Source organism: Panulirus ornatus, chromosome 1 (genome assembly GCF_036320965.1).
Source record: "Panulirus ornatus isolate Po-2019 chromosome 1, ASM3632096v1, whole genome shotgun sequence".
Classification (NCBI taxonomy): Eukaryota; Metazoa; Arthropoda; class Malacostraca; order Decapoda; family Palinuridae; genus Panulirus; species Panulirus ornatus.
The window spans coordinates 60697419-60721963 of record NC_092224.1 but is presented as its reverse complement, the minus strand read 5'-3'; the positions used below and the strand labels follow the sequence as shown (position 1 = coordinate 60721963).

Genomic DNA, 24545 nt, shown 5'->3' with positions numbered 1-24545 from the left:
TTTGAATGTAGCAGAGAGAGAGAGAGAGAGAGAGAGAGAGAGAGAGAGAGAGAGAGAGAGGCTGATCTTCAAGTTTTCTCATTAATACATTGCCAGCCTTCCACTGGTAATGAGCCAAAACATCATTAAAACATTCGCGAAAGTTCCTTCATTACTCAAACACTGAATGAATCAACAAATCCAGTGACCGACGGAGCAGACAAAGTAACTGGTGTGCACACACATGCACACACACACACACACACGACAAATTAGCTAAGTTACCAGCTGACTGAATGATCACACTGGTTAAATAAACAGTCTCTGGCCGGCTGTTGACTGAAGGAACACAAGTAAATGGCAGGCGAAGGCATCCTACAGGTGTGGGTACTGGCTGACTGCGACTCACTCGTAACCAAGGTATGATCCTTGGCCGTATCCCTCTCCAGCCGGCACTTAAAGTTCACAATAATAACGCACGTATCTCCAGCTGGTCTTTCTGTTGGTGCTTTTATTATTATATATTTGCCATGTCTCATCACGGTATTTACCTCAGCATTAATTCCCTCCTAACCTGCCATGAGTCTGGTGATAAAACGCAATGTTTATTGAGGCAATTATGTAATTTTTTTTCTCTTTTTTTCCCCGCAAACGTGAAGAAAAAAAAACGGTAAATCCTGGGCGAGGTTGTTGCTTTACAACGACTTGTGGAACCGAAGACATCACGCACTTTAGAGTATCGCCATCTGACGTTGAAAAGTTGGAATACATCGGAGCTTTGATATTGTATGTTGTACACTTGCATGTTGGCGGGATAAATCATCTTGACCACTTGAAGTTTTGGGAACTCTTTCTGGCGAATATTTGTCGATATGAAGCAAGATCAGTGACTGTGAATCCCTAAGTTCCGAAATGACAGTAAGAGCTCCGTTTACCGTGACTTGACTTCCCAACATCCGTTTTCTATTGACGAGTGGTTAAAGTTTCACGAAAACGAGAGCCGGTGGACTTATTTTTCGTGACAGTTACTGTGTATCCACCTGTTTGACCTTCCAGATAAAATTTCTTTTGATAATGCCAAGCAAAGCATGTCATTTAGGACTCATTTATACACGTTAGCGATAAAATGAAGGCTTACGACTTATCCTTCTGTTAAGAAATTAAGCTCCGTGAAATTAGCGCCACATAAAACTATGACCGTGCGAAACCACATTCGTGTGCCGGGGCAAACGAGCCAAATTGCTCTTTCTTAAAAGTCATACTTAACAAACTTTTTCCAGAATGCTAATTAACCGAAAATAACCCTCGCTGGTGAGAAGATTAGGAAAGTAATTCCTTTAAAGGTTGTAATAGAATTATGTTAAATCTTTGGGGTAATAAACCATTCTTTTTCTTGTTTTCTCGATTTGTTCTATTTTGAAGATGAGTAAGTGAAGATTTTTCAAAATTAGCGTGACGAGGTATTAATCAGATGATCAATCCATCATGCACCGCTTGTAGAGTGAGCGCGTGTTTAATCTTAGATTTATTTCTAACACTTGAAGAAGGTGTTAAAGATTTTTCGGTTGGTATATATATGCGATGACGCTGACGTCACTAATGATCCCGGCAGTTGTTAGGCTTAAAGACCCAACAGCCAACCAACCATCATTGCAGATATATATACCAGTTAATGTGTATAGTTTCTTCAACATGAGCAGTGAATGAAATGTTCCAACGTGGAAATATAAACTCCTGTCTTACCGCAATTTTGTGCGAAAGTGTGTCAGGAAAGCAGGGCTTTTGACGAAACCAGACCCACTCAAAATTACTTTTTGTTCTGTGGAACCAAAATTGAATTATTCTTACGTAAACTGTAAACCTGAACTAAAAGTCGTCTTACGTGAAACTTAACTTACATAGAGACTACAGCTGTCAGAGAGTAAATCCAGATTACATTTCTGTTCTGCCGACATCAGCTAAAGGCGAACTCCTGTTGTATAGCAGTAACCCCAGCTGTGATTTATGACAAGAGAATTCCGATCATACCATAAATCTTAGACGTGGAATATGAGCTTACTACCTTTTGTATGAAGATGAACCTTAGCTACCCTATAACTCCTGCCTCTTGTGTGACTGTCAACGCTTGGTAAACTGTTGACGTATGACAGTAAATTCCCTGCTAAGCTGGTGGCGAATGGTTGGTTGTACGAAGGTGAACCCAGACTAAACTGTTAACGTCTGGGGTGCAGATTCTGAATGACTATGGGACTGTGTGAGTGTTACCTGGAATTAAGCAGCTGGAACCATCCCCACCAGTTTTTTGTAGAAGGTTATGTGATGAAACGTTTATACTCTTCGATTTGACGTCATGATCACTGATAACCATTTTTATTCGTTTGAATTGGATTGAGAACACCTGGATATCAAATTAACTGTAGAAAAGGGAAGATGTCAATTTAGGTTTTTATTGCGCTCCATATCTACTCAGAGTTCATATCCTCTGACAAAGAAAGATGTATTTTTGATAATTTTTGTAACAACTCATAATTACCTTATACCTTTATTTCGTCAAAATGTTTTCAAAACATATCAACCTGCCAAAGCCAGCTATAATGCACCAGATAAGTTATGAATGAAATAAAAAATGTCAGAGTTCCATGTTGTTGTTAAGTAATAACTTCAAGGAGTTAACAAAAGTTTTAGTTCTCCCATTTCGTAATAAGTTTATCTTAGTCCTCAACTTGCTGACATCCTTCAATGTGATTGTAGCCTTCAGCAATAACAATATCTTAATCTTAATCAAAATCCCAGAAACTTCTGCGGGTTGTGTTCACAGAATACCTTGTAAAAGCTGTAATATGTTTTATGATGGGCAGACTAGTAAGGGTCTCTTTATTAGGCTTAAGCAACATTACTATTGTATATGAACAGGACAAGATTCAAATGTTTTGCCTAATCATGTTAGAAATTATAACCATTATATTGACTAGAATAGAGCTGATTGAATTATAGACTGTAAGTCCTTGACCAAGAGAAACATCATTGAATCTTCTCGTATGAAATACACAAAGAATTGTAACATGATTATTAGTGAACGTGTATAAAAACTGAATGGTTTTGTCGCAGGCAAAATTTGTGAACGGTATCCTGTCATGTCCACATAATTGATTATATGACAGGCTCGATGCCAGACCAGAAATCCACAAACCAAAAACACGAGTACTAACGGCGTCTTAGCTTCTCCTCTTGTATATATACTGACTGTTCAGAGCCTCCTGTTTCATTCCTGCATCTTCCCTGACGGTGTGATTACACGGACATGCACTCGGCCTTATCGTGTTTCCTATATATATATATATATATATATATATATATATATATATATATATATATATATATATATATATGTATATCTGGGACCCCTTGTGCAAGAGGCAGGCATGCTAACCGCTAGGCTAAGGGACTGTATAATAGGAAACAACTATTCGAAATGCCTGCCTCTTGCACAAGGGGTCCCAGGTTCGATCCTGGCTGATGGAGCTTTGTATGTTCTATGAAGGTGCGCGTTCATATACACTTTATTCGTATTCATATAACTCCGCGTTGTACAGCCAGGTTCGGTAAAACGCTATCAGCTGGCTATGTGTTCTGTTCGGAAACAACCGATAGACCCCGTTGCTCACCATAGTGAGACGAAGGGTATTCGAGTACTTAGTATTTCGAATAGTTGTTTCCTATTATACAGTCCCTTAGCCTAGCGGTTAGCATGCCTGCCTCTTGCACAAGGGGTCCCAGGTTCGATCCTAGCTGATGGAGCTTTGTATGTTCTATGAAGGTGCGCGTTCATATACACTTTATTCGTATATATATATATATATATATATATATATATATATATATATATATATATATATATATATTCCTATGAGTCCACGAGGAAAACGATAAATTCCCAAGTGCACTTTCGTGTAATAATCACATCATCAGGGGAGACACAAAAAATATAAGTCAGTTGATATACAACGAAGAGCCGTATAAGAACTCATGCAACTAACATAGAGCAAAAATTTCAAGATTTGATCTATTCCGTCAGCAGGTAATGTCTTGCAGAATATTATGACCACAGTATGAACAGTGTTGTTATGATGCGGCAGTTTGTATGTCGTTTGTATCTGAGTGTTTAATTAACTTCCGGTATGAAACATGTCGAACTTTTCTTTGACATGAAGCCTCGTGTTTTGTTGCCCCTCCTTACAAACATACCAAGAGTCTGTTTAATTAAGCCCTCAGGAAGCAGAAACTTGACCAATTAGTGTTATTTATGTGTTACCTTCCAGGAGCTGATCAAAAGCAGCTCAAGACCTGAGCGCTCAAGACCGTGTCATATCTTTGTGGGCAGGAACGAGTGTGCCTTTACCTCCCGAGGATGAGTTGGTCGTCCTCGACCTGTTTGTTGTCTTCAGTCAGGACGAATTTCACCATATGTGGAAGAACTTATGATTCCCTCTTTTCTTTTTCCCCTCCTTTGGTTGATATTTGTATAACTTCTCAGCGACCCGGGACGAACTGGGAGAGGAGGAAGAGGCCCCAGGTGTGGCTGTTATTGGGGAGCTTTGATAGAGAATAGGTTGACGTAGTGAGTGCAAGACTCACGTGTGGGAGGCTCTATATTTCACACCGTGCTGATGATTAGTGCTGTATTTAAACCATTTGTGTATGTTGATAGATTTCTTCGCTAGGAATCTTTGAAGTGGATCTTTTTTGGGAACCCTTGATAAGAATGTGAATAGATGACGTCAATTGTTTTCATAGTAGATGCTGATTATGTCACTCAAGAATCCAGGCGGATTTATCAGATATGAACGATTTCGTCGAAAATCATCTGTCAGTTGTTTATTGAATGGTGATCGTCTTCGTGGTATACAGTCTTCTCGCCACTGGTGGTTTCCATGAGTCTTCCAACACTGGACCCGACTCGAGCTAACTGGGTGATATTTTCTGGTTTGAGATGTATCACCTTTTTAATGTATTGATGTTACATCGGCAAACTTCTAATCGTTTGGAACTTTTCCTGCTGCAAGTGACCTATTCAACAAGAAGAAAAAAGTCTAGGACTTTACTATCTCATTTTTTTATTCTTTTTATGTTAGATGCTCCAGTCAAGGAGTCCACATCAAGACCGGGCTTTAATTGAAATATAGAGAGGTTAAAGAATGGAAACAAGAAGAGACTCGTCCCATTTGATGCTGACAAAATATATCCTGTACATTATGTCAGTATGTTGCTGAATGTTCTGAAGGTCCTCAATTGTAAATTTGGATGGGAAGAGAATCGAGAGTTTTGCCATTTCTTCGTTATCCTGAATGAAGTCGCCGTTTTCTGTAATAAGCTTCCGTAACTGATGAGGGCCAGCATGTTTGGTAATGACTTGTCTCTCCCATAACTTAAAATTTTCTAAAGGTTTCTCTTGCTGTTTATTATAACGTACGCTTCCTGCAGACATTTACTTTGATGTTAAGGTTCTTTATTTGTTTTTCTACGCAGTTCTTGCTCTTTGTTACTGTTGTGTTTGAGTTCCTTAAGTGAGGTTCTAGAGTCGAGGAGGACCTAGATAGTAATCCATTCTTTACTTTATTATGCCATCATTTTCGCTTGTCTCGGAGAATGACCACCGGCGGAACACTGGCATATGTGCTCCATCCTTCGCTCGTGAATGTCATACTAAACTTTCTCCCCAGTTTAAATCCGTATCGTTTCCATTGACGATATCATCTTAGCTTATCCTGTCAAGATTAATGTGAAGATCATTTAGAATCCTCCGATCACTCCGTATCACCCTGATCACTGGAGTGAATGCTGTACATACGTCAGGATGCATTTGATAACGCTCCTACATGTGTGTGTGGACCTAAGTCCCTCGATGACTTATGGCTACACGTCTTCATGAAGAAGGTGCTCCTGGTGCTGATCTTGGCGAGTACTACTGAAAACAAACTGTTCGTTAGTGTTGCTCCAGGAACAAAACAGAAAAAAAAAAGCCGGCGATTCTTCTTCGAAAGCTGCTCCGAGCGTTTCACGAAGACGTTATTCTTACCACATGAGCATTGCTGTCGCCACCATCACAGACGTCCTGTAATGGGATGTCGTTTGTGGCAGAGGGGGTTCGTAGCGCAGAATTTCTCCAGTAGACCTGGGATGGTGATGCCTCAAACCAGCCTAACCTCGCGATATTTTTTCTCTGTGTAAATGACAACAGAGGCGTACGTGTGAGAGGCTTTGCACGATGCTGCGCCAGTTCAAGAGCTCTGTCTACCGTAGTAGAAGAAAGATTGGCTTCTGGTGCTTCAACACCCACGGTGCTACTGCCTGATGTGGCTCGGTCACTCCTTGGCACACCCGGCAAACTAATTTCTGTGGACTCTTGACTATCAAAGAAAGTGTGGAACAAACTTCCTAGCACATGTTACTCTCTTCTTCCTCGCTGTTCGCAGCTCGTTTGTTCCCTCATTGTAATACAAGGTTAATCTGAACTCTGATATCCAGTTAACATGAAAAACAGGTTGCAAATTGTCGTGATGTTTTCTCTATAATTAACAGGTGTGATGTTTAGTGTCTCACATAAAAATTTGGTGGTGGTTCGTTGGATTACCTGATATTTATTTATTTCGTCTGTGCAGCATCAAAACAATCTCCTTTGTATTCTTAATCAAAAGTATATCAAAAACCGAATGATAAATACTTTAATATTCGGTAGAAACATGGTTATAAGAAATTTCTCTTTCGCAATGCATTCCTCACTAAATCTAGATTTTTTTTTTCTCCTTTTAAAAGGCAGTTAAGACCAGACTTTGTTCACAGGTAAGAGAGAGAATCGCTCTTGTCCTACAGTGCTATAAGAGTATAAAACCTCCCTTCGTGCATTTTCCCCTGACCCTCTTTTAAAATGCCGTGGCGAGCATTTTCTCAGTGTTGCGGTATTTGGTCTGGACATTTTTGCCCCATGTTATGCGACTTGTGCAGAAAAAATATATCCATGTACCACTGAATCCAGATCGTCTTGAGGTCTTTTACTTTGGCACCGAAGGTATTATTAATACCCACTGAAGTGCTTCAGATTTAGCATTGCAAGGAAGCGACATGACCTTTGAATAAAACGTTTACCAGTCATACCTACTTATAGTAATCTAATCAGGTCTTGATTACCATTTTAAGCGTGATTTTATAGCAAACCAAACCAATTTCTCGAGGATTGTCACACCACAGAAGGAAAAGAGAGGTAAATGCCATCTTTTTTTTTATCATTTCTTTGAGTAAGTAAAGCGACAGACTACTCTGGTGGCAAGCAATTATTCTAACATATTTGGACGAGTGATAAGATCCTGTGGCGAGAGGCATTCGTGCTCATATCCACAATGGACTTAACTCGGCTGCCTCCTCTCTCTCTCTCTCTCTCTCTCTCTCTCTCTCTCTCTCTCTCTCTCTCTCTCTCTCTCTCTCTCTCTCTCTCTCTCTCTCTCTCTCTCTCCCCCACGCGCTTCCTTTGTGTTCTGTCTGTTTCCGTCTCCACTTTGATCCCCCGTCTCCCTAGGAACTAGAGGCTGTTGCTCTCAGTTGGTTGGCTTTCTCTAGACCGCCACGGGGGAGATTTGTCAATATCAAGTTGGAAGTTTCCCCCCCTCATTTTTTTTTCCTTTTTCCATCAGAGCGAAAAATATTGTAGATACATTCAACGAAAATCCTTTAGATTGATATATATATATATATATATATATATATATATATATATATATATATATATACAGGTGTTTCAGAAAAAATTTATGCACACTTTGAATTTTTATTAGTACAGGGTTAATTAAACTACATACATGATTTATAATTCAAATCAAAACGAGGACAGATATGTAATTCAACTATCGCATGTGTTCAAAAGAAAAACAAAAAGATGTATACACACTTGATGAAAATCTGCCGAACAGATAAGTGAGCGAAGAGGTTAGCATCGAATCCCTTCCCTGTCTCACCAGACTTCACGCCAATAGATTTTTCTTATAGGGACACATAAGAGATGTAATGTTTATCGCGCAAAACTGACAACGATCGATGAGATTATAAAAGCGGCCATTGAAAGAGAGCGCGTCCAAACCCCAAATGAACTGCTTAATGTTGTTTGTAACTGTATGGAAGTGCGTTATCATCAGTGGTTGGGCCAGAATGGCTATCAATTTGGACACATGCGATAGCTCGGAATGATTACACATCTGTCCTCTTTAATTTGAATGATAGATCTTCGTTGTAATTTAATTGACATTGTATTGATAGAAATTCAAAGTGTGTATGCATTTTTGAGACACCTTGACGTGTATGTATATATATATATATATATATATATATATATATATATATATATATATATATATATATATATTTATACACACACATATGTATGATTACCCCAGGATCCATTCCTAGGACCTCTTTCTAAAGACTCCTGCAATGAAGGAATTGCACTACTTCCTGTAGCAGGTAAATGTGGACTCCTTTGCAGTGAGAAGCTCTTTCACGAGACTATACTTAAAAACGATACAGCTTCCCCAAAGGTGTCATTTCTCTCGCGGTGGAGTACGGTAAAACTAACATATATACATATATATATATATATATGTATATATATATATATATATATATGAATAAATAGATAAATATATATAGGGGAGAAAGAATACTTCCCACGTATTCCCTTCATGTCGTACAAGGCGACTAAAAGGGAAGGGAGCGGGGGGCTGGAAATCCTCCCCTCTCATTTTTTTTTAAATTTTCCAAAAGAAGGAACAGAGAAGGGGGCCATATGAGGATATTCCCTCAAAGGCCCAGTCCTCTGTTCTTAACGCTACCTCGCTAATGCGGGAAATGGCGAATAGTATGAAAAAAAAAAAATATATATATATATATATATATATACATATATATATATATATATATATATATATATATATATATATATATATATATATAGAGAGAGAGAGAGAGAGAGAGAGAGAGAGAGAATATTGGGCTGAAGAGATTAGTGAGAGTAAGTGAGCTTGGGAAGGAGACTTGTGTGAGGAAGGACCAGGAGAGAATGAGTACAGAATGGAAAAAGGTGAGAACGAAGGAGGTAAGAGGAGTGGGGAAGGAATGGGATGTATTTAGGGAAGCAGTGATGGCTTGCGCAAAAGATGCTTGTAGCATGAGAAGCGTGGGAGGTGGGCAGATTAGGAAGGGCAGTGAGTGGTGGGATGAAGAAGTAAGATTATTAGTGAAAGAGAAGGGAGAGGCATTTGGACGATTTTTGCAGGGAAATAATGCAAATGAATGGGAGATGTATAAAAGAAAGAGGCAGGAGGTCAAGAGAAAGGTGCAAGAAGTGAAAAAGAGGGCAAATGAGAGTTGGGGTGAGAGAGTATCATTAGATTTCAGGGAGAATAAAGAGATGCTTTGGAAGGAGGTAAATAAAGTGCGTAAGACAAGGGAATCGATCGGAACTTCGGTGAAGGTGGCAAATGGGGAGGTGATAACAAGTAGTGGTGATGTGAGGAGATGGAGTGAGTATTTTGAAGGTTTGTTAAATGTGTGTGATGATAGAGTGGCAGATATAGGGTGTTTTGGTCGAGGTGGTGTGCAAAGTGAGAGGGTTAGGGAGAATGATTTGGTAAACAGAGAAGAGGTAGTAAAAGCATTGCGGAAGATGAAAGCCGGCAAGGCAGCAGGTTTGGATGGTATTGCAGTGGAATGTATTAAAAAAGGGGGTGACTGTATTGTTGACTGGTTGGTAAGGTTATTTAATGTATGCATGACTCATGGTGAGGTGCCTGAGGATTGGCGGAATGCTTGCTCAGTGCCATTGTACAAAGGCAAAGGTGATAAAAGTGATGCTCAAATTACAGAGGTAAGAGTTTGTTGAGTATTTCTGGGAAATTATATGGGAGGGTATTGATTGAGAGGGTGAAGGCATGTACAGAGCATCAGATTGGGGAAGAGCAGTGTGGTTTCAGAAGTGGTAGAGGATGTGTGGATCAGGTGTTTGCTTTGAAGAATGTATGTGAGAAATACTTAGAAAAGCAAATGGATTTGTATGTAGCATTTATGGATCTGGAGAAGGCATATGATAGAGTTGATAGAGATGCTCTGTGGAAGGTATTAAGAATATATGGTGTGGCAGGCAAGTTGTTAGAAGCAGTGAAAAGTTTTTATCGAGGATGTAAGGCATGTGTACGTGTAGGAAGAGAGGAAAGTGATTCGTTCTCAGTGAATGTAGGTTTGCGGCAGGGTGTGTGATGTCTCCATGGTTGTTTAATATGTTTATGGATAAGGTTGTTAGGGAGGTGAATGCAAGAGTTTTGGAAAGAGGGGCAAGTATGAAGTCTGTTGTGGATGAGAGAGCTTGGGAAGTGAGTCAGTTGTTGTTCGCTGATGATACAGCGCTGGTGGCTGATTCATGTGAGAAACTGCAGAAGCTGGTGACGGAGTTTGGTAAATTGTGTGAAAGAAGAAAGTTAAGAGTAAATGTGAATAAGAGCAAGGTTATTAGGTACAGTAGGGTTGAGGGTCAAGTCAATTGGGAGGTAAGTTTGAATGGAGAAAAACAGGAGGAAGTAAAGTGTTTTAGATATCTGGGAGTGGATCTGGCAGCGGATGGAACTATGGAAGCGGAAGTGGATCATAGGGTGGGGGAGGGGGCGAAAATTCTGGGAGCCGTGAAGAATGTGTGGAAGTCGAGAACATTATCTCGGAAAGCAAAAATGGGTATGTTTGAAGGAATAGTGGTTCCAACAATGTTGTATGGTTGCGAGGCGTGGGCTATGGATAGAGTTGTGCGCAGGAGGGTGGATGTGCTGGAAATGAGATGTTTGAGGACAATGTGTGGTGTGAGGTGGTTTGATCGAGTAAGTAACGTAAGGGTAAGAGAGATGTGTGGAAATAAAAAGAGCGTGGTTGAGAGAGCAGAAGAGGGTGTTTTGAAATGGTTTGGGCACATGGAGAGAATGAGTGAGGAAAGATTGACCAAGAGGATATATTTGTCGGAGGTGGAGGGAACGAGGAGAAGTGGGAGACCAAATTGTAGGTGGAAAGACGGAGTGAAAAAGATTTTGTGTGATCGGGGCTTGAACATGCAGGAGGGTGAAAGGAGGGCAAGGAATAGAGTGAATTGGATCGATGTGGTATACTGGGGTTGACGTGCTGTCGGTGGATTGAATCAGGGAATGTAAAGCGTCTGGGGTAAACCATGGAAAGCTGTGTAGGTATGTATATTTCCGTGTGTGGACGTGTATGTATATACATGTGTATGGGGGTGGGTTGGGCCATTTCTTTCGTCTGTTTCCTTGCGCTACCTCGCAAACGCGGGAGACAGCGACAAAGCAAAAAAAAAATATATATATATATATATATATATATATATATATATATATATATATATATATATATTGGAAAGGATGACAATTTTGCGCGTGATCAAGTATATTCCTGTGAGTCCACGGGGAAAATGAAACACGATAAGTTCCCAAGTGCACTTTCGTGTGATAATCACATCATCAGGGGAGATACAAGAGAGAAATGTAACAGTCAGTTGATATACAATGAAGATTATATATATATATATATATATATATAGAGAGAGAGAGAGAGAGAGAGAGAGAGAGAGACAGAGAGACTAATCGTAATATTCGTTGCTTGCGCGTTAGTTAAAAAAGTCAAAATATTGTCAGCACAAGTTGTTAGTCCCCCACGCACGCTCGGAGTGAGGAGTCACCATTCATTCACCTGATGAAGTAAAAATCCCGGTGGGTGCACCGCGAATTTTGGCGTGCTGCGCTGTGATTGCAGTATATGTTTTCTAGTAAAGAACAATGAGGAGGTAAGGCATATTGTTCTAAAGTGAATGGGGGAAGGGGACTCGTGAAAGAAAGAGTTGCCGTGGGGAGCGCGAGGGTATCTGTGTGGATTTGTGTGGCGCTTAAACACTTTCTGTTGTTGGGCCAGAAATGTAAAAAATGCACTGAAATTATTCGTGGGATCACAGACAACACAGATGGAGTTGTATTTCGTATTGAGGGTAAGTTAGAGACTGTAAATGTTCATGTCTTTTTTTTTTACGAAATCTTGGGAAACAAAAAATATATCTTTCATGCGATGATATTAGAGGGAAGTGGTGGTGCATTCAGGCAGACGGTGAATGGGAGTTGATATGTGTATATGGCTATGGAAGTAGTAAAGGAATTGACCCATATTCCTTACATATACATACTCCTTGGTTATGGTGAACGTTATGTATGCATGTGTAGTTGGTGTGGTCTTGCCGGTTTAGTCGACAGACCTACTTTGTGTCTTTGTGTCTTGTCTAAAAGCATGGTTATCTACCTGAGATTATTTTTCTGCTACTTTATTTGTTGTCTTCTTCATAACATGTTGTTGTTACACGTACTTTTCGTTTCGTTTCCTTAATAAGTTAATCATTTGATAGTCATTCGGTCATTGAAAAAATGCAGTAAACTCCTCCTTTTCCTCTCACTTTTGAATGGGGATGTTGTTCAACGCTCGTATGTGCAAACGCGGTTTCTTACCTAAGACAGAAAGCCACATCATCAGACCATATTGCTAGATGATGCCAAGATGGGTTTGAACTTACCTGTAGAACTAGGTAGGCACGAGCTGTTGCCATCGGGTGATGCAGAATCTTCTTATAGATATCGATGACTTGCTCAGTGTGTCGAACAGAGTGTGGAGTGTGGGATGCTAATGTTCCCAACGGTAAGTTATTCCCCGGAAGGAACTGTGTAAGAAATTAATAGCTGTCTTTCAGTTATGAACAACTGCACTTTCACTTGGCTGTGTTTCCCTTTTCATTCATCGGCAGATTTTTGGATTCTGTTGGCGAGTCCTGCCTCGTGGTCATCGATGTACATGATGAAAAGCATGGGTCCCAGGACTAAGCCTTGCGGAACTCCACAAGACGCGAGAAGCCAGGCAGTTGCTCCTACATTTGATACCACTCTCTGATTCTGACGAGAACGCCAATCCGTTATCCATGCGTAGATTCGATCTCCTCTGCCATGAGCTATATCTAGCAATCTCATGTGTGGTATTTATCATAGGCTTTACGAGTGTCAGAGTATACAACATCTGTGGGTATTTTGTAGCCCCTTGTGAATTTTATGACGAGAAAATTCATTGTCATTCGTTGAAAATGATCTTTTATTCCGGAAACCAATTGATGTTCGATTATTTATCCATTTTCTGAAAAAGTCTAACAATCTAATCTCTAAATATTGTTTCTGTTGCTTCAGCTAGAACCGAAGTGAGGCTAGTATACATTTGTGTTACCGTATTCCTTCTTTTTGGGGTTACACCACGCAAGAATGGTCACGTTTGGCGATGCTGTATCATCGTCAGGTGTAGACACTTAAGTATCGTCCCGTCAAAGAACTTCTCACTTCAAAGCAGTCCATTCTGTCCCTGCTACTGAGTGCAGCGCAACCTTGGGCTACAGGAGCCCCTAGAAAAGGAGTCCTGGAATAACCATTATATATATATCTATATATATATATATATATATATATATATATATATATATATATATATATATATATATATATATATATATATACCTGGGGATAAAGAAGAAAGAATACTACCCACGTATTCCCTGTGTGTCGTAGAAGTCGACTAAAACGGGAGGGAGCGAGGGGCTGGAAATCCTCCCCTCCAGTTTTTATTTTTCCAAAAGAAGAAACAGAGAAGGGGACCAAGTGAGGATTTTCTCTTTAAGACTCAGTCCTCTGTTTTTAACACTACCTCGCTAACGCGGGAAATGGCGAATATGTATGAAACAAAACATCTTAGAAACACTTTTGTGTTGATTGTGCGGTTGCATTGGTCTCCTCATGATGTAACATAGTCCAAGGCAGCGTCTTGATTGTGATATATGTCCTGTGTTTAACTATATTTTCGTGATATTCTTTTTTTCTAACGTGCCTCATATTTTCTCGTTTTCAGTGCTACGTTTTCGTGCAACACACGAGACACTGACACCTAGCCTTTCCCCAGACCTCTGGCTGCTGTCATGTGTCTCGCAAGAGACCGACGTGAACCTTCGTACTGGTCTGTGCTTCGGATCCTCGCTGCTGTTCGGTGAGTACTCGATACCTTTGATAGTATATGTAGTTTTACAATGGGTATTACAGTCAGTTTTATATATCTTTTTCCCTCAAGGACGAAAGTCCTTATCGATGTCATCCCTGAAATGAAACGTTAAGAGAAGTAAAGACATGGATGAGGTGAAATACTCTGCGAGTTTTGGAGGAAGTAGGATACCTAATATTTGAAAATAGTGCAGCTCTTAGCCATGAGGAAAGACATGTAAAGTTAAAAGAGTTCCAAAGTTAAGCGGTGTAAGGGAGGAAACTAACATCACATGGCTTACCCTAAAGCTGCCAACATCCACCTAGTGGCTTAACCAGTATCATTTGGTCTAACTAATTGTGTGAGGGCTCAGTAGCAGACACTTCCTCTTTGATTAGCGGTCTAAATGTACAAACGCCACTTGGAACCCGATAGTTCAGTTAATCTATCCTACAAACTTGTCAGTTAACAAGACGACCGACTTGTCTCCTTCGTCTCCTTTGTCTCATCGGCTTCATTACAGCGCTGTCATTGACGTAATAGCAGAGTCTAGATAACCTCTGGAAGATGAACTGTGTGGAATAACAACAAAATATCTTGCGTATTCCTCATCTATATCAGACCAAGAAGTGAAATATGCCCCATCAGTAACATTAGAATTATCCTGCAATGATTTCAAATAATGTTTCCCTCTAAATGACGAGGATTATAATAACAGCGATCATTTATTTATGATTTAACTGCCGCTTGCTAATTATCGCATCAGGAGTATAAATTTCTCACTACGGCCAGCGTTGCGTGTGGCAATTACTGCTGATTCGCTCACTGGCATCAGCAGGGATGGGTTGGGAGTGAGATTCGCATGTAAAGTACATATTTGTTGCTGCGGAGGAAGACTGTGAGAACACAGAAGAAAAGATATGAACTTAATTGTGGTATGATTTTTGAACTGATGGAGATCATCATGAGAAATGTTGATCATTTGTGATCATGATAAAAGAAATTGATATGTACGTGTGTATGTGTGTGTGTGTGTGGTATGGGGAGAAAGTTTTACTCGCGTGTTGCCTTATCTCATCCTTGAATACACACACACGCACCCCAGCCTGCATACACACTCACACTACGAACCAGTGTGGGCCCAAGCAGGCCCATGCTGACTCTTGGTGTGTGTGTGTGTGTGTGTGTGTGTGTGTGTAATGATGATATTAGTCCCGACCTTATGGTATAGATGCGAGTCCTTGGACTTGAACGCAAAGGACAGGAGGACTGTGGATGTATTTAAGATTATATACCTGAAGATGATCTGTGATGTGAGACAGACTTGTAGCGTGAGGAATTACAGTGTCACAAAGAGGAGTGGCTGATAGTGCCGACCATGGTGTGTGGAGGTGGTGTAGGGAGAAGAAAGACTACGAGGATATACGTGTCAGAAGTCGGGGGAGACAAGGGAGACCGAAAACGAGATAGAAGGATTTAGGTCAGAGAATCCTGGGTGTATCGTGGTCTGAACAATCAAGAAGGTGTGAGATGCATTGGACAAAACGAAATGGATCGGTGTGATTATCCGAAGGGGGACATGTTTGGCGCTTGTCAGATCCAGGGCAAGTGAGGTGCTGAAGGTAGACCATGGAGTGGTCGGTGGGGCTTGGCTGAGGATGGGAGACTCTGATTTTGGTGCATCATACACGAGAGAGGCACAGGATGTGTGCAAGTGAGGCCATTGTTCGTTAATCATTAAGCTAGCTCGAAATAGTGGTAAAGGTGGGCAAATGATGATAAAGATAGTAGTAGTATTAATAGTAGTAATAATGATATCGTAATAAAAATGGTAACCTTCCTTTTTCACCATAAATTCGTAGCACTTTCCAAAATGCATCTTTCTCAGCCCTATCATCATACGCTTTCTTCTCGTCCATAAATGTCACTCACCAATCCCTCTCTTGTATCCAAGTATTTCTCACACAAAATTATTAAGGTAAACGCCTGGTCCACACGTCCTTTACCACTTCTGAAGCCGCAGTGCTCCTCCTCAACCAGGTGATCTGTGTGTAACAATATCGTCTCTCAATCACCGCTCTCCCTTACACCTTGCCAGGTATACTCAACACACTTATGCCCCTGTAACTCGAGCAATCACTCTTACCCCACTTGCTTTTATGCAGGGGTTTATTCAGGGTTTCTGCCAGTCATCAATCACCTTAACTTATACCATGCATACGCTGGAAAGCCTGACGAGCTAATCGTTACCAGTCATCTTCTTTCTTAAGGAAATCGGCTGCAGTCCCACTCACTCGGGCTACTCCACTACGCTCTTATGCATGGCCTCCACCATCTTCCCTCCTGCCGCCACAATGTTGGTCATGACTACCACGCTCCGATACCACTTCGTCCTAAACACGTCACAACCGCCACCGTGTCCTCTGGCACATTCCGTAGTCCGTCAAAATACTCACTCCATCTCTTCCTCACGTCTTCGACTGTTACCACTTACCCATCTGCTCTACCATTATCGCCCCCATTTGATCTCTAGTTCTTCTCATGCTGTTCACCTCGTGTGAAAATCATTTTCGTGTTCTCCCTAAAGTCCCCTGATACTCGCTTATCCCATTTCCCATCCTTCCTCTTCTCCAGCTCCTCTACCTTCCTCTTGACCTTCTGCCTGTTTCTTATGTACACCTTCCACTCCCTCCCATTCATTGCCTGATGATACCAACCATACACGTCTCTGTTTTCTTTCATTCGCAATTCAACCATCTCATCCCATCTCTCATTAGCCTCTCTAATTACGCCCACATCTCACCTTCCGTAAATCGCACACTTCATCTACACGTGTAAAGAACTGCTTCACTAAATACCTTCCGCTTCTAGCACACTTTCCTTGATTTATTTACAGACTCATCAGAAACACTTTGCTCCTGATTGGCCAGTGATTGCTAATAGCTCAGAGGGGAGAACTCTGATATGGAACATTCAGAACTGTGGGAGGTTTGGAGGAAATTATCCGAATCTGAGTTTTATAGAATCGAGAAATGCATATTCATACGTGATATAGAAATATTTCTTCTGTTTGCCTTAGATATCCCACAGACAATAGTATGATTGGAATCTGGAATTGGTAAGGGGTGCAAAAGCTAAGTAAATTATCTGATTCATTACCAGTTTGATGGTGATTATAGGGTTTGTCAGGATGAAGTAAGGTTTGGACCTCTTTGTCATCAGTGAGATTAAAGGTGAGGTGGGGTTCAAGTCTTTCATTATAGCTAGGAACTGAGCAAACTACTACCAGTGCAATTGTGTATGACTTTGTACTTTCACTGATTTTGTCAGTAACTTGAACTATTAACTTGCTTCACACAGTGTTCCCATAGGATATATGCCAACAATTGTCTAAACTTCTCGATGTTTGTATGTATGTAATGCTTCTAACGCTACGTGGTATGTGGACAGGTCGGCTCTGGGTGTGGTAATAGAGTTATTCACGGTTGGGAGGGAGAGTTGTCGATACTAGGGTTAGGGGGGCGTCGCTGTCCACACTTGGGTCAGGGAGCCACCTGAAAAGTATTTAGGGAAAGGAGAGGGAAGACTCTGATCTTCAGATCAACTTTTATGACTAGGGTTGTATGTTTGAAGACAGAAGTCCTGCCTCTCTCTCTCTGTTTTACTTAATGTTATTCTCGTTGTTTGCGCCGCGACAACGAACACCTCTCGCTTCGAAAGGCTACTTTTAGGTCTCCGGAGCAACGTAAGCAAAGAGTTGTAGCGCATAGATCATCGCCAACACGCATGTTCTTTGCTGCGTCCACGAGATGCATCTTATCCCTGAGCGGTGCTGAAATCTTCGACGTTGTCTTTTGCTTCTGCTCCACATATCTGATATTTTCAGGTGCTCATCTTGGGAGGTGTGGTGAAGTGCCAGTCAGTCACGGCGACACGAACTTATTTTTTCATGAATAATTCCTTGACAGAAATTATGCATGGCTCTTCAGCCTAACCTAGTTCAAGTTAGATTAGTTTCAAGCGGAGCTTTGAGGTGAATGTTTTATCAAGTCTATTTTTATAGATGTTGCTCTACCCATGAAAACAACTTCAGTTTTCTAAAAAGAGTCGCTTCCTGGTGGATTTAGACGCGTATGTTATTGAGTAATTTGTTCTGAAATTCCTCTACGATAGTTACAGTAGCCACTATCGCTGGCTCATGCCATCACCCAATGTCATAGTGGTGTTCATACCTTCACACATTCACTGTCCGTGGTGTATAGAGCGTTATTTGATGTAGATATGCTATATTGGTCATAGAGACAATCCTATTATTGTTGCTGCAGACTTAAAGATGCCATTCCACCTTCACCTGAGGCTCAGATCTTTGAATATTAGATGAAGCAGTTTCAGTCACCACAAGGTCGGTAGATGACATTCCTGCACAATAAAAAAGGCGGTATTTACGAAGGAGATCTCCCATAGGAAATTTCTCAGGTTACATGTCCGTGTCTGACTCCAGAGAATTGAAAAGTGTTTGAGTAAATGCAACTTAAACTACCCTTTAGCTAAGCTACTGAATGGGTTTAGAGGTAATACAAATCTCACAGTAAACCTATCTTTATTTCTTTAATCTCAAAGATTCTTTAAATTACATCTTTGACGTCTCTCAAGATTTTTCTTTTTTTAGTCTCAGAGTTCTGTTTGACCTTCCCGATTAGCTGTCTTTGATGACTACCAGATTATTATCAAGGCAAATTTCTTTTCGATGAAGTATCATCTAGAAGGAACCCCTGAACAGATTCCCGTTATGTTTGGGAGTCTCCTTTAATTCAGAAGGTACCGGTGGGCCGTGGAAGACTTTACACTAAACCAAGTCCCGTCATTAAATGCTTTTTTTAACCGCTTTGTCCTCAAGCAATCAGGGGACAAAGTCCACAGATCTCATCTTGGGATTCTTCCACAGTAAAGATATTAAGTTGGTAACACCATGCCCGTGATGAACGCTGAGGACCCTACAACTCTCAAAGAACTTGCTCTTTCAATTAATCCCTCAGTAAACATTCACAGGTGTACGGTATTTGCACCTTTCAGTGCTACGTGTCCAATATTGGAATTCCAAGTTTAATTTTAGCTGTTGATTCAATTATCCTCCAATTGTCAGCCTTCTGATCCCTCCGAAGCCTATGAAGGGGAACGACTGGTATTCGTAACAGAAGAACGTTTGACACGAAACTTGTTTCATAAAAGCTAGTTCTGCAACCAGTGGTACCATTGAAATCCCTTCAAATTTCAGTGTTATCCCACAAAGGTGACGTTCGGTCTTAAAGCCATTGTGTAGATCACTCCTTCTCTCCCTATTTTCAGCCTTGTTAATCCAAAAGAGATCATTTTCTTTCCTTCAGTCTCGCTAATCTTCCAGATAATACCAAAGTATCTGCGATACGTCTGTGGAAGACGAACAGAAACGTCTTCAGCAGCACCCATGCACACGTTACTGAGAGAACAGTCATTCCAACAACACACACACACACACACACACACACACACACACACACACACACACACTTTCATTAATCTCATAATGCCTCAGCTTCGCACCCCCAGAATGGCAATGACATCACACCAGGTCCTTAGCCTCATCGCCTTCGTTCTCAAACGTCTTTTTAACTCCTATTGGAAGAGCTGAACGTATATGATCGAGACGCCTCCCAGCAGAGATCATTAGACATTAATTCCCGATGGGAGGTTGGGAGGGTGATCGTGCCCATTGCAAGTCCTTGACCACAGCTCGCTCGGCACAGGGACTTCATAATCGACACGGCCGACAGAACAACCAGCTGGACTTGCAGTAGGAGGTTAGCAAGTCCGAATTACCCGCCACCTTCAACCTGCCAGGGGGGAGAGAGAGGAAGGGGTCAGGGTGCTCGGTTAATCCCCCGTAATAGCGCGACGCATTATCATGGCTATCCTCTCATGAAGTGTGGATTAGAACACCTAATCCTGACAATTACTGCCGGTAGCTGGCCTCCCTCTAACGAGGCACCTGAGATCTAATCATCGTCAACTGAACTAATCGTCTCACACTGAAATGATAATTGCTCACTGTACTAATGATACTTGATTGTTCATCTTCATTGGCTTAATGATATCATTGAGCTCTCTGAGGCTTAATGATCCATAGAAGATTATATTTTCTGGTACATTTCTTATCTATCTTTATCTAGTTTCATTTATTTGTACAGGTTGTATGAAGTCTGTCCAGGATGGACGAACACCATTATCAAGTTTATTTTCATGTTAGGTCAGGATATGCGACTGTGTGTGTGTGTGTGTGTGTGTGTGTGTGTGCTCCGTGGAGAAAGTATTACACTCGTGTTGCCCCGTCTCTTAACTGTGTATACAAGTACCATATCTTTACTGTTACATGTACACACACACACACACACACACACACACACACACACACGGTAGCCTAAGTCAGGTACCCATATCTTGACCAGCCCAGAAGGGAGGATGAACACATGGGTTGGAGGTGGGCCGACTGCTGCGCCCAGTAATCAAACCCATGCGAGACCAACCGTTGGCGGAAAAGTGCTGATTCATGGTCAGTAACGCTAACTTTTACACCACGGAAGCTCGTATGTGAAATAACCTAGTTAGCATTTTTTGATTACCTATTTGTACAGTACGGGAAGGGAGTTTTACACTAGTGGCGTTCCATCTGTTGATCATTCTCTCTTGTTATACAGTTTCTGTGATTTATATTTGCTGTATTCATTGTTCACTCACTGAATTCCATTCACCCACCATCATTGCAGTAAAAGTATTTTCTACATTATTCTGAAGTGTCTTGCTTGATTTCATGTTGTGTCCTCTGGTTGTTCCATCCCTACATCTCTTGAAGAACTGTTCTCTGTCTACGTCATCAATTTTTGCAAAAACCAAGGGCAGTGATCAGGTCTCCACTCGCCCTTCTCTCTTCCAAAGTGGGCAATTTTAAGGACCGTAGCTTTTCCCTGTAATTCAGCCCTGGTAATTCTGGAAGTATCTTTGTTGCTCTCCTCTCTAGACCTTCTGTGTTGGGTCTTTGCTGCTTCTGAAGGTGCGTAGACCAAATCTGAGAAGCATGTTCTAGATTTAGCCTTAGGTATGATGTGACCAGTCTGCTGAATATTTGAATATTTCCTTAACTTTAACGTTAGTCTTGCAAGCAGACAGTTACTCTCCTTAACTACTCTTCTAAAGTGGGACTCTGGTAACAGGTTGGGGTCGACGTCGAATCCCAAGTCCTCAAATACAGATTCCTGCACCTTATTTCCTGCTTGATGGTAACAATTTCGAGGCTCCCTTTCGCTATGAGCCATCCACACTACATTTATCCGATTTGAACTTCATTAACCGTGTACCGGACCAACTTCTGTGCAGGACAGTCCTCCATACTCTTCAATTCCGTCATGGCTCTTGCATCATCTGTAAGCATCTCGTACCTTCTGGCGACTTAGTTCCGTATACTAACGGTACTAAAGCAGAATTCCGGGGTACTTGCATCATCTCTAGGTTCCTTTATGAATTAATGCAGTTCTCATCCTTCCCTACATCTCTCATGCCTTTAGTATCATCTGTAAGCAAAGTGAGGTGTGAATCAAGTGTTTCTGGTAAGTCATTTTCATAGACAAGGAGTAGCAACCACCTCAAAATTGAATCTTGCGGTACACCATTGATGACGCGAACTCGTATAGAAAATGCCTCCCTGATGTTCGGCCTCTGTTCCCCAACAGTACGATAATCTTCGATCCACTGAAAGAATTTCTCCCTTTTGCCTGCCTGAACCAACCTTCTGTGCGGGACATTGTCAAATGCCTCTTGGTAGTCCAGGGACACACAAGGCACCCATTCAACTCGTTTGTCTGACACGTATCTCGCTCTTCCACATGACTTTAGGTGGATTTGCTACATATGATATTATTCCCTGACTTCATGTTGCCTATCACTTGGGTAGTTTCTCCTTTTCAAGTAATAATGAATTCGCATTTATTCATCTTTTCCATCGTTACAGGGATCACAATAGTCAGATACTTGCAGCCTGTAGCACAATGCAGTATCCTGACTCTTACTTTTGAAGAGTGGGCACATACTCCCGCATACGATGTTTTGACCATTTTCATCGGCCTAAGTGCTTCTGTGCGCTCCTTGCCTACAAGTAGAGTTACGTCATCAGGACCGTTCCCCCTATTTGGATCAAGCCCTTAATCTAATTCTGTCTTTTCCAACAATTTCAATAACTCCCAGGTTCTCTTCCCCATCTCATCTTGCTCATGTGGTGTAAGTGTCCTCTACTGTGAATACTAATTTAGATTCACCATTCAGTTCCTCACGTATCTTTTCATCGGTTTTAGCAACCCTTCCTTCTGAATCCCTCAACGTGATTAGCTTGTCTTTGATCGGTAGTTGGCTCCCAATAATCTTGTGGAATAGTTTTAGATTACCATCTACCCTTTCCATTTTTTTTTAAGTTCCTCTGCTCCCAATTCCATAGCTTGTTTTTCTCTATTCTCTCCCTTTTATGTCTTTTAGATAATCACGGTTGTTTCTCCGCACTATATCTTCTCCATTGCTCCTTCTTATGCCTTTATACAGTGGCACTATACATGCATTCCGCCAATCCTCAGGAACCTAACCATGATCCATACATGCGCTGAATATCCTAACAACACAGTCACTTCCTTTCTCAAGAAATTAACTTGCAATACCACCCACTCCAGCAGTCTTGCTGCATTGCATCTTATGCAAGGCTTTCACCACCTCTTTCCAGCAAACCGCTCTCCATGGATTTCACTTGGTATACCACACCGACCCAAACACCCTGCATCTGTCACCCTCTCATCAAACACATTCAACATTCCTTCAAAATACTCACTCTATCTCCTCAATTCATCACTACCTGTTATCACTTTCGCCGTTTCCCCTTCACCAATGTTCCCATTTGTTCTCTTGTTCTTCGCAGTTTATTTTACCTCCTTCCAAAGCATCTTGTGCTCCCTAAAGTTTACTGATACTTGCTCATCCCAACTTCCATTTTCCCCCTTTTTCAACCCCTGCACCTTCCTCTTGACCTCCGGCCGCCTTCTCTTATGTCTCTCCCAGTCACCTGCACTCCTTCCCTGTAAGTACCTCCCATTTATCTTTCCTTTTTCTCTCACCAACAAGTTTACTTCTTCATCTCACCAATACTACTCTTTTTAATCTGCCAACCTCTCACTTTAACTTTTCCGCTTTTCCGAACACCTCTGCTAATCTTTACCCTTGTCTCCACAAGGTAATAAGGTAATAATCAGATACCCCACCAGCTGCCCTTCTCAGCAAATTCATTTATATAGGTCACTCTTTTACACGCCTGTTAATTATTGTGTGATGCAATAATGACCAGTGACCATCTTTCCTACCCACATGCGTATACTTATGCATGTCCCTCTTTTTAATCCAGGTATTCCTAATGACCCAATCACCAGTCCTTTTTCAACACACAACTCCACAAGCTGTTCACCATTTTCATTCACATTGCTGAATATCCCATCCCCCCCAATTATACCCTCAACTACCACATTACTCACCCTCTCATTTAAATCATCCATCGCTAATACTCGGTCTCTTGCATCAAAACTGCTAACGCACTCACTCAGCTGCGAACAACTTTGATTTTTACCCACGTCTCTTCCTTACACTCTTTCACACACACAACCACAACTCCTGCTTCGGCAGCAGTGCTACCCCTTTGCGAGCTTTTGACTTTACTCCCAAGACATTTTTAATCCATTTTTCCCCTTTACCCTTGAGCTTCGTTTCACACAAAGCCAGAACATCCAGGTTCCTTTCCTCAAACATACTACCTATCTCTTCTTTCTTCTCATCTTGGTTACACGCATTCAGACACCCCAGTCTGAGCCTTTGAGGAGGGTGAGCACTCCCCACCTGGCTCCTCCTTCTGTTCCCTCTTTTAGAAATAAGAATACAAGAAGGGTAGGGTTTCCAGTCCCCCGCTCCCTCCCCCTTTAGTCACCTTCCACTCCACCGTCTTTCAGTTTTGGTTTAGCTCGTTAGGAATTTGTCCACTTACATGTGAGTGGCTCTTGTCAAGGTATCCACTTGTGCTTTCGTACATTGGTTCTGAATACTCCTTACTTTACAAAATCTATCATCAGATGCTCCATGCAATTTTTTTTTCTGAGTCTTGTTTATAGTGGTTTATTGCCCTCTATGACTTAGTAAATTCATACCCTCTCATTTCAGTGTTCCCTCTACTTCAGTGTTGCCGACTTAGTAAGTTCCTACGTCCCTTTTTATTCAACGTCTCCAATTAGTAAATTCCTGTATCACCTTACTTCAATGTTCCTAACTTAGAAAAAATTCCTACGTCCTTTTGCTTCACCTAGGAAATTCATAGG

At 41.3% G+C, this 24545-nt stretch overlaps 1 long non-coding RNA gene across 1 annotated transcript in view; it reads left to right on the top strand.

The window, feature by feature from the left end:
- The window catches only part of LOC139751408 (uncharacterized), a 509480-nt gene that overhangs the window by 281847 nt on the left and 203088 nt on the right, over nt 1–24545 (top strand). The window contains exon 3 of the long non-coding RNA XR_011713346.1: nt 13996–14130. This is a non-coding gene — a long non-coding RNA (uncharacterized lncRNA). The remainder of the gene's footprint in view (nt 1–13995; nt 14131–24545) is intronic.